Below are 9,816 nucleotides of genomic sequence, written 5' to 3' on the forward strand. Positions count from 1 at the left end.
CATCGCAGCTTTGCAAGCAATGAGTCACGCCTTGGGATGACTCCAAGAAAATGTTTCTGTTGCAGAAATGTTCCCTGCTCTCTTGTGACTGCCATGAGCAGCCAGGGAGGAGGAGGATGTCACTTGTCACTAAGCTCTGTCATCCTCTACTCTCATGAGCAGTCAGGGAGGAGGAGGATGTCACTTGTCACTAAGCTCTGTCATCCTCTACTCTCATGAGCAGCCAGGGAGGAGGAGGATGTCACTTGTCACTAAGCTCCGTCATCCTCTACTCTCATGAGCAGTCAGGGAGGAGGAGGATGTCACTTGTCACTAAGCTCCGTCATCCTCTACTCTCATGAGCAGTCAGGGAGGAGGAGGATGTCACTTGTCACTAAGCTCTGTCATCCTCTACTCTCATGAGCAGTCAGGGAGGAGGAGGATGTCACTTCGCACTAAGCTCTGTCATCCTCTACTCTCATGAGCAGTCAGGGAGGAGGAGGATGTCACTTGTCACTAAGCTCCGTCATCCTCTACTCTCATGAGCAGTCAGGGAGGAGGAGGATGTCACTTGTCACTAAGCTCTGTCATCCTCTACTCTCATGAGCAGCCAGGGAGGAGGAGGATGTCACTTGTCACTAAGCTCTGTCATCCTCTACTCTCATGAGCAGTCAGGGAGGAGGAGGATGTCACTTGTCACTAAGCTCTGTCATCCTCTACTCTCATGAGCAGCCAGGGAGGAGGAGGATGTCACTTGTCACTAAGCTCCGTCATCCTCTACTCTCATGAGCAGTCAGGGAGGAGGAGGATGTCACTTGTCACTAAGCTCCGTCATCCTCTACTCTCATGAGCAGTCAGGGAGGAGGAGGATGTCACTTGTCACTAAGCTCTGTCATCCTCTACTCTCATGAGCAGTCAGGGAGGAGGAGGATGTCACTTCGCACTAAGCTCTGTCATCCTCTACTCTCATGAGCAGTCAGGGAGGAGGAGGATGTCACTTGTCACTAAGCTCCGTCATCCTCTACTCTCATGAGCAGTCAGGGAGGAGGAGGATGTCACTTGTCACTAAGCTCTGTCATCCTCTACTCTCATGAGCAGCCAGGGAGGAGGAGGATGTCACTTGTCACTAAGCTCTGTCATCCTCTACTCTCATGAGCAGTCAGGGAGGAGGAGGATGTCACTTGTCACTAAGCTCTGTCATCCTCTACTCTCATGAGCAGTCAGGGAGGAGGAGGATGTCACTTGTCACTAAGCTCCGTCATCCTCTACTCTCATGACCGACGCACTTGCAGTAAAAAATGCTTGGTTTGGTGACACACACATGAATTGTTAACTGATCTCAGTAGAATTCAGGTCATCACAGGTAGTAATTGGATCATTTTTATTTTCACTATTTCATATTATCCCAAATTGTTAGATCCTAGCCAAAGTTGAGTCTTCTTCTTGAGCTAGAGTCTTTATAAAAGAGCCTAGACAGTAAATACATGTACTGATGTGTTACTAAACAACTAGGAAGATACAGTATAGCATGTTGAAAATCATTTCCACAAAACAGGAAAAAACTATATTTCTATTCAGTGATTTAAAATCCTCTATATTCACATAACCTCAAAAGTATGTAAATACCTAAAACCTTCAAAATCCTTCGGTGGTAAAAACCGTCATTGTATTTAATGACATTAATATGCATCATTTTCAACTTATATTTATAATCAAGCCAAAATTAAGTTCATGTTTTCTTGTTAGTCCACAATAGGGATTAAACAATATGAACATTTCATATCACGGTAATTGCTACCAAAATGTTCATTATTATAACATTATTGTTGAATGTGCTCAAAAGGTATTTGTAAACAAACACACTGAAATGTTCAACAATGTTTTTAAATGAGATAAACAGACACAATGAATATATTTTGCTTGGCAGAAGAAACATTAAATATTGTTCTGGCTTATTAAGAGACAAATTGTTATTTAAGAATTTAAATATGATTACCTTCTTCCTTTTAGATTGGTGTATGTCATTTGTAATAGGGAAACAACATTAACATGTTTTGTATTCATGTTATCATTTCAGCTAGGTAGCGATTAGCGTGCTAGCAGCTTTTCCGGGAAATGAGCAGTATCAGTAGCCATGTGTAAGATGGACAACAATTATTTATTCTGATCATCATTCAGATTAGAATGTTACTGTGTACATTGACCCTGAAAAAATGATCTGAATATGATGTGCATTTTCATGCATCACACCTTAAATGGGAATGCTTTACTTTGACATGCGTAGAACCTAACATCAACAGAAAGGTATGTTATTGTTTGTGCTATGGCGCCATCTTTTGAAGGTGTTTGTGCACTGCAGGTGCTGAAGAAGCAGTAAACTTCCACTGTTATCAAACATGGCTTTGTGCATTGCTGCTGGTCCCACATTATCATGATATTTATTTATCATTTTTTCCTTCTGTTCACTACTTTTGTCTTACCTCTCTTTTTGAAATGTAAATGTTCTGTGCTTTTCATGTTGTGATTATGTTCGGGTTGCAGCGCCTCTTCATGTTTCAACATTCAGCTATCGCAGTTAGCACTTGGAGTAGCTGTAAAGTTGTGAATAAAACAGCTCGTTAAGACGACAACTGGATACCTTATTTTATTGTTACATCGACACGTGACACTCCATACCATATTTTGATTTTTGCTAGTCTCGCTTTAAAGCAAAAAGCTGAACAGTATTTGACGCTACTTGTGTACATTTTGAATGGGAGGAGACTATTAAATACATTTAATAGTCCCCACTCCGCCACTAAAGTACATCTGACATCAAAGACATGCGCAGTAAAGATAATTCTAACCCGGATTTTAGAAGAAGTGTTGTCACGCGCTCCAATCTGAATGACTTTTGGCAGAAACCAACCATCTCGATCGGAATGAAATTTTGATCCGAACGTCTGTGATCGGGTCAGAATATTCCAAATGGCGTGTTTACATGAAGCATTTTTATTCTGGTTAGGCTTTTAATCCGATGAAATGTGTCCATGTGCACATACCTACTGTGAGTTTATCAAAGTACGGTAATCCATCACGGATTTACAATTATAAATATGTTAAAAGGTCAAACTAACTGTAGTGAATTTTACCACCGTTTAGCAATATACTGCTAATCGCTACATTCCTAGTCCACAAGAAAATGTCAAAAGATTATAAATTGTGTTAGTGAAAAAAAATGATTTCAATTTTGCTTTACATTGTGAAAATGATTCATACCCCCAATCTTACTGCACAGTTTGAGGAAATGCATTTTTGCGCCATTCCGAAGAATCTCATTGCATAACGTTGAACATTCCAGTCAACTAGAAAAGTACACAATTAAGATCTCCGGATATATGTTACAGTCTTCTAGTCCAGTGGCTCTAAAACTTTTTTGTTTACAATGAACCACATCAGAAAACACTTGGCCATTCAAGTACCATCACAATACCAACATTTAAATACAGTAGCATAGTAGGCCTAAATATTGGTTAAAAACAAGGCAGAGGTTTTAATTAACAAGTGTATTTAATAATTTTGGCTAATGTAACAATACATTTGAACAGTAACACTGTTTGAATTTTTAATTAAGTGATTCTTGGGCGTACCACTTAATGCAGCCCACTTACCACAGTTTTAAGAATAACTGTTCTAGACTATTGCCACTTTGCTCACTTTTAGCAAAAAGATAACCAAAAAAAGAATCTACTTTTGGTCAGGGTATGAATACTTGTGGGCTTAATTAATAATAAAAGGACATATCAGTTCACTTTCTAGTTATAATTTATGAAAATTTGGATAAAACAAAAAATACAGAATTAAAAGAGAAATACTAGCCAAGTCTATGTCAAATGAAGAATGGTCGCATGGAAATAAGACAATATATTAAAATATTGTCTAACTACAGTAATTTGCTGGGTTTTAGCAAAACCCAAATATTTCCACAATTATATCAACCATTGTATTTCTTTTTATCATATTTCCTTAAAAATGGTAAATGGGCTTTCTTTTCCACCTTTAAGGTAGTCAAAGCGCTTTGGCACGGTTACCTCCTTAAACTACTACTGACAGAAGCAACAGTGCTTGCAGTATCTTGTCCAAGGATACTTTGACATGGTCAAAGACATGAACTTATTCTGGGGGGACTGAAGATCCAACCTGCAACTATCCGGTTAAGAGACAACCACTCTACCACCTGAGCCAAATAGCACATTTCAATCCACAGAGCAGTAATCTTTATAGACAAAAATACAAGTTACAGGCCTGACCCATAACATGCCCTGTGACATAGTTACGGATCAATGCCAACCATGCATAAAATTCCTTTGCTGCCATATTTGGAAGTCTCTTGACGGTTAGTTCCGCTCCTTCCGTTCAGAGACAGAACAGCGTCAGACCATTCCTTCGAGACTAAGGTGTAGGAAAACACCCTTTTTGCACCTTTTACAGCTTGGATCTGTGGTTCACCAGCAGGCCATGGGAGTAGGTTGCTGTGAGATTACACTTCAATGCAAAAACAATCAATGTCAAGCTGCTTGACACATTGCCATTTGCTTCACATGCTCATCCAAAGTGCCTTTTACAACAAGCTTAATGAACATTGTGTTTACATTTCCCAATGGGGAGTTGTAGAGACACATACATTAAAAATTGAGGACCAGCTCAGTTACAGCTCATGTTATTACCTACTCTGTGTTATATGTGTTTTATGTTGCACCATGAAAAATTCCTAGTTTGTGAACCCGTTCTCAGACAATGGCAATGAAACTATTCTGATTCTGACCAAGAGGAGCAAACCTTTGCAAAATACTTTCCTAAACCAGATAGTGCTTGTCCCATTCATAACAGACTTCATGACAGTTTGAATAGGATATCAAAGAAGTATTTCACAAGCAGTGCAATTCCTTTTTTTGGCTGAGTTGAAGAATTTGTAGGCACCAAAGAACTGAAGTTTAAAGTGATACAATGACAGATATGTAGCTGCACAACAGCAATTTCATTCATTATATTTTAGGTATACTGGTAAGATTGCACACATTTTTGGGAGAAATGCAGGACAAATTTTCTTCACTGTGTCAGTGCTATTCAACTGGCGGCCCGGGGGCCAAATCCGTTGGAAAAGACCGACGTTTTTGCAGAAAACATTAGAATGCTGTCATACAGATGATCTTTGGCTATCTATTTTGCAGTAGATGCTTAAAAACTGCAGATTTTCAGGAATATACAAAATAAGAATAATAGTGAAGAGAGAAGTCCAGCCCCCTGGTCCTTAGGTCTCTGGAAATGTGGCCCCCAAAACGACTTAGTTGAATATCCCAGTACTATGCTGTTGAGATTCAATATTTTTTTTGTTCAGTAATGTCTAGCATGTAATTGGTAGAAAAAGTGAAACTTGTTGCTTGTGTTCATCGTAAAAGAAACTTCATCAAATCAGGTCAATGGAGTGACTTTATAGCGACATGCATGTTCAGTTCAAACCTTTAGCCGAGTCCTAAAGCCAACTGAGCACGTCTTTTAAACGCAGACCACTTCTATAATATAGAGCAGGGTTGTCAAAGTTGTTTTCATAGAGGGTGACATCGCAGTTATGGCTGCTCTTAGAGGGCCGCTTTTAATAGTAAAGTTCTTTTGTTTTTGTTTACATACACAGTAAAAAAAATGTGGATTTTACAGTAAAAAAAAACTGGTAACTCAGTTACCAAAATGTTATTGTAAAATATACAATTTTTTTTTACAACATATTACGGTACATGGAACAACAATACCAGCGGATATTTGAGTATTGATTTTTATTTTAACAAAAGAAATGTTTGGAAAGTATGATATTAAACATTTGTTGCTATATTGGATTATACCATAGTTTAAAAGATATGCAATTTCATGCAGTAGTAGGGGTGTAATGATTGATCAATATATCAATTTATATTCCTTAATTTCAAGCATATTGATTTGTGTTTGGTAAGTTTGCCATCTGGAAGATAGGTATCAATCCAAGATCGTTAAAAAAGGGAATTGACAAGAAAGAGTGAGAAGAGCCTGAAGTGTAATGCCTGCAGCTACAAGCAACTGTGTGAGAACGTATACTCCAATATCACCATAGAGTCATTTTCTATATCGCACAGAGACAAACCCGCGATATATCCAGTATATTCCAGATATTGCCCAGCCCTAACGTGAAGATATTCCAACACACTTCTACAGAGCTGAAAATATTTTGTGGCGTACCTGAGGGATCAATACTTGGACCAACATTGTTTAATCTCTATATAAATGACATGTGTGAAGTTACAAAAGGACTTAAAGTTAGTATTATTTGCAGATGACACAACTGTGTTTTGTGCAGGAGAGAACACACAGAAGATAATACAAATATAACAGAAGAAATAAACAAATTAAAAAGATTGTTTGACAAAAACAGACTATCTTTGAATCTCAGTAAAACTAAAATAATGCTAATTGATAACATTAGAAGAGAAAGTCTAACACAAATACAGATCGACGCTGAAGACATTAAAAGGGTGAAATAAAACCCATATTTGGGTGTAACAATAGATGATAAAATGAATTGTAAATCTCATGTAAAAAACATACAACATAAAGTAGCAAGAAACACGTCAATAATGAACAAAGCAAAACATGTTCTAGACCAAAAATGACTTCATATTCTCTACTGCTCACTAGTGTTACATATCTGATTATTGTGCAGAAATATGGGAAATAACTACAAATGTGCACTTCATTCACTAACTGTGTTACAAAAAAGATCAGTTAGATTAATACATCATGTTGGATATAGACAACATACAAACACTTTATTTATTGAATCACAAATAATGAAATTCAATGATTTGGTGCATTTACAAACATGTCAAATGATGTACAAAGCAAACTATAACCTGCTAGCCAAGAATGTACAACAAGTCTTCTCAACTAAAGAGGAGAATTATAACCTTAGAGGGAAATCTAATGTATGCTCGTACAACACTTAAAACCTTTAGCATATCAGTATGCGGAATTAAATCATGGAATGGATTAAGCAAATAAATCAAACAATGTACTAAAATGACTCACTTTCAGAGACTGTTCACACTACAAGTGTTCACTAAGTACACACAACAAGAATTATAAAGAACATCTTGAACCCTTTTTTTATTTTCTTATTGAGACAAAGATATTTATGTATTTAATACTTGTTTACTTACTATGGTATATTATTTATTTGTTCAGTGTCATGTCACAGAGAACAAGGAAATAGGATTAAATTGCTATGGTATGAAAAGGGGTAGGATTAAATAAACTCAGCTTCTTCCTACTCCTTTTTAGACGTGCTGTAATGAAACAAGTGTAAATATGTGATGTATTACATTGTATCGTATGCATGTTCCACTGAAACTAAACTGAACTTAGTAAGGAAAGGTAAGGCACTTTATTGACGCATATTTGTCTTCAAGCATTGGTGGGCTATTTCAATTCTGTGAAGGGCCACTTTTGGCCCCCGCCTTGAGTTTGACTATTGAGGATCTTAGACCAGCGTGTTTGCTGCGTGGCTTTAAAATAGAAGATCTAACAGCAGATTGGAAACTCAAGACAGCCATGACATGATGTTCTTTACACGTGTATGTAGACTTTTCACCACCACCTTTGGCCATTAAAAGTCATTTCCAGGAGTTCTCTCACCTTCTGAGTAGCCTCTGATTTACTAATACTTTCTAATGTGCAAAACTAATATTACATTTCAACATTTATGTCCCTGCGACACACAGTCCTTTTGATAGTAGGCTACTATAGCTAATATGTGAGTGTGAATGTTGTCTGTCTGTCTGTGTTGGCCCTGGGATGAGGTGGTGACTTGTCCAGGGTGTACCCCGCCTTCCGCCTGTATGCAGCTGAGATAGGCTCCAGCAACCCCGAAAGGGACAAGCGGTAGAAAATGGATAGATGGATGGATGGACACTTACGTCATTATAAGACTTATATCCATCCATCCATCCATTTTCTACCGCTTGTCCCTTTTGGGGTACACGGCTTTTAAATGTTTGCAGCTCCAGACAGATTATCCATACATCCATCCATTTTCTACCGCTTGTCCCTTTTGGGGTATACGGCTTTTAAATGTTTGCAGCTCCAGACAGATGAGTTGTTTGTATGTTTGGTCCAATGTGGCTCTTTCAACGTGTTGGGTTGCCTTATCGGGGATCTCCTTGGGGACAATGCGAGGCTCGGAGCACGTCAACGTGGAATAAAATGTGTTTTAGTGGGAAGAAAGCAAGAAAAGGCGGCTCACCTTCCTGGCGATGGCGATGACGAGGACGAAGACGAAGACGAGGACTTAGACGAAGACGAGGGTCTGCTGGGAGACGACCAGCGTTAGTCACTCCGGAGTTGAGATTACAGGCAGAAAAAGTCGCCCACCAAACAAATCCAAAAAAGGAGAGTATCCACGATCCACACACAAAACAAACAAAAACAAAACACCAGAGAATCCACACGCGGCGATCGAACTTTGTAAGATTTAGCTCATAACGTTGCTCATATTTCCCAGAAAGAGAACGTAACAAAGCTGGGAAAAAGCCCCAAAAGGTGAAATCGAACGGAGTTAATTTGATGGAGAAAGTACTTGTTTGAATCAAGCAGCTAAAAGCTGCTGGCTAACTTTCTAGTTGTAACTTTGTAGTTGTAATCAAGCAGCTAAAAGCTGCTGGCTAACTTTGTAGTCTCGCTCGTTCGTCCATTGATCGCATCTCCTTCTTCCTTCTTCCTTCTTCCTTCTTCCTTCTCCTAGGAATATTCCCTTCACCTCCGCTAAAGTACAAATCCTTGAAAAGTTGCTGAAGACGGTGAAATGTGTGTAAAAAGAGGGTAAAAGCAGCTAAAGTAGACTGTATGAAAGATTGAGGAGGTTTGCCGGAGTAAAAAGTGTAGAATGTAAAGTTAGTCCGCGCAGCTCCAACGCATCAAACCTCGGAGAGCATTTATGTGTCCTCGGGCTGTTGTCAATCCCCGCTACGCAACAACCACTACTTCCGCTCTGGCCTTTCTAAATAAAAGCGCAACTTTGGCAATAAATGGGCAGCTCACCTTACACTTCATTCATTAACGGTGTTACAAAAAGATCAATTAGAATAATACATCATGTTGGATATAACTAATAAAACATGAATAAAATCTGGACGGCATGGAGTGCCCTAAATGCGTAGACATAGTTTTGGCAGGGTTGCTGCAAAAGAGCGTACATGAGAGCGGTGGTGCGATCTGTGTGGTGGTACAGATTTTGTGTCGCTTTATTGTGGATACTAAAGTAAACATTGACATGTGCAAAGGCGGCAATATGTGATAAAACAAGGCGGCAGGCAGGGGCGTCACTAGCTTTTAAGGACAGGGGGGGCTTAGCCCCCAGGAGATGCACAGGATGCGAGCGAACGTAGCGCACAAGCACAAATCTACACAAACGGCTAACAAAGACTTAGAAATGATTCATTGTTATTATTATCATTTCAGTGGGTTTATTTTCAATGTGTGTTCAGTACAACAACAAACATGGGTTTGCACAGTGACATTTTGTTTCCAGCATCAACAAGAAACAATGACTTGCATGATCCTTCAAGATACACTCAAACACAATAAAAGTCATGGCATTAGCTTCTATGTTATTCTGTCACAACATAGAGGCTAATGCCACCACTTTCGCTCACAATACAATAATTGTTTGTTCCCAAATATTTTGAAGTTGCACAGATTACATTTTGGGCACATATGTGACTAAAATGGTTGTAAATTCAAGCCCTGGAAATATTACTTAATTCCTTGAATTAAAGT

General features: G+C 38.8%; 1 protein-coding gene across 4 annotated transcripts in view; it reads right to left on the minus strand.

Annotated features, from left to right (window-relative positions):
- The window catches only part of fgfr1a (fibroblast growth factor receptor 1a), a 75,154-nt gene extending 66,143 nt beyond the window's left edge, over positions 1–9,011 (minus strand). For 2 of the 4 annotated variants that reach the window (XM_062051714.1, XM_062051713.1), the window contains exon 1: positions 8,285–9,009. The gene's annotated coding sequence lies outside the window, so the exon portion shown is untranslated. Of the gene's footprint in view, positions 1–8,284 lie in introns of all 4 variants that reach the window. The other 2 variants (XM_062051712.1, XM_062051711.1) reach the window with 2 other exon arrangements.
- Between the last annotated feature and the right edge of the window lie 805 nt (positions 9,012–9,816).

This window comes from Entelurus aequoreus, linkage group LG06 (assembly GCF_033978785.1).
Source record: "Entelurus aequoreus isolate RoL-2023_Sb linkage group LG06, RoL_Eaeq_v1.1, whole genome shotgun sequence".
Classification (NCBI taxonomy): Eukaryota; Metazoa; Chordata; class Actinopteri; order Syngnathiformes; family Syngnathidae; genus Entelurus; species Entelurus aequoreus.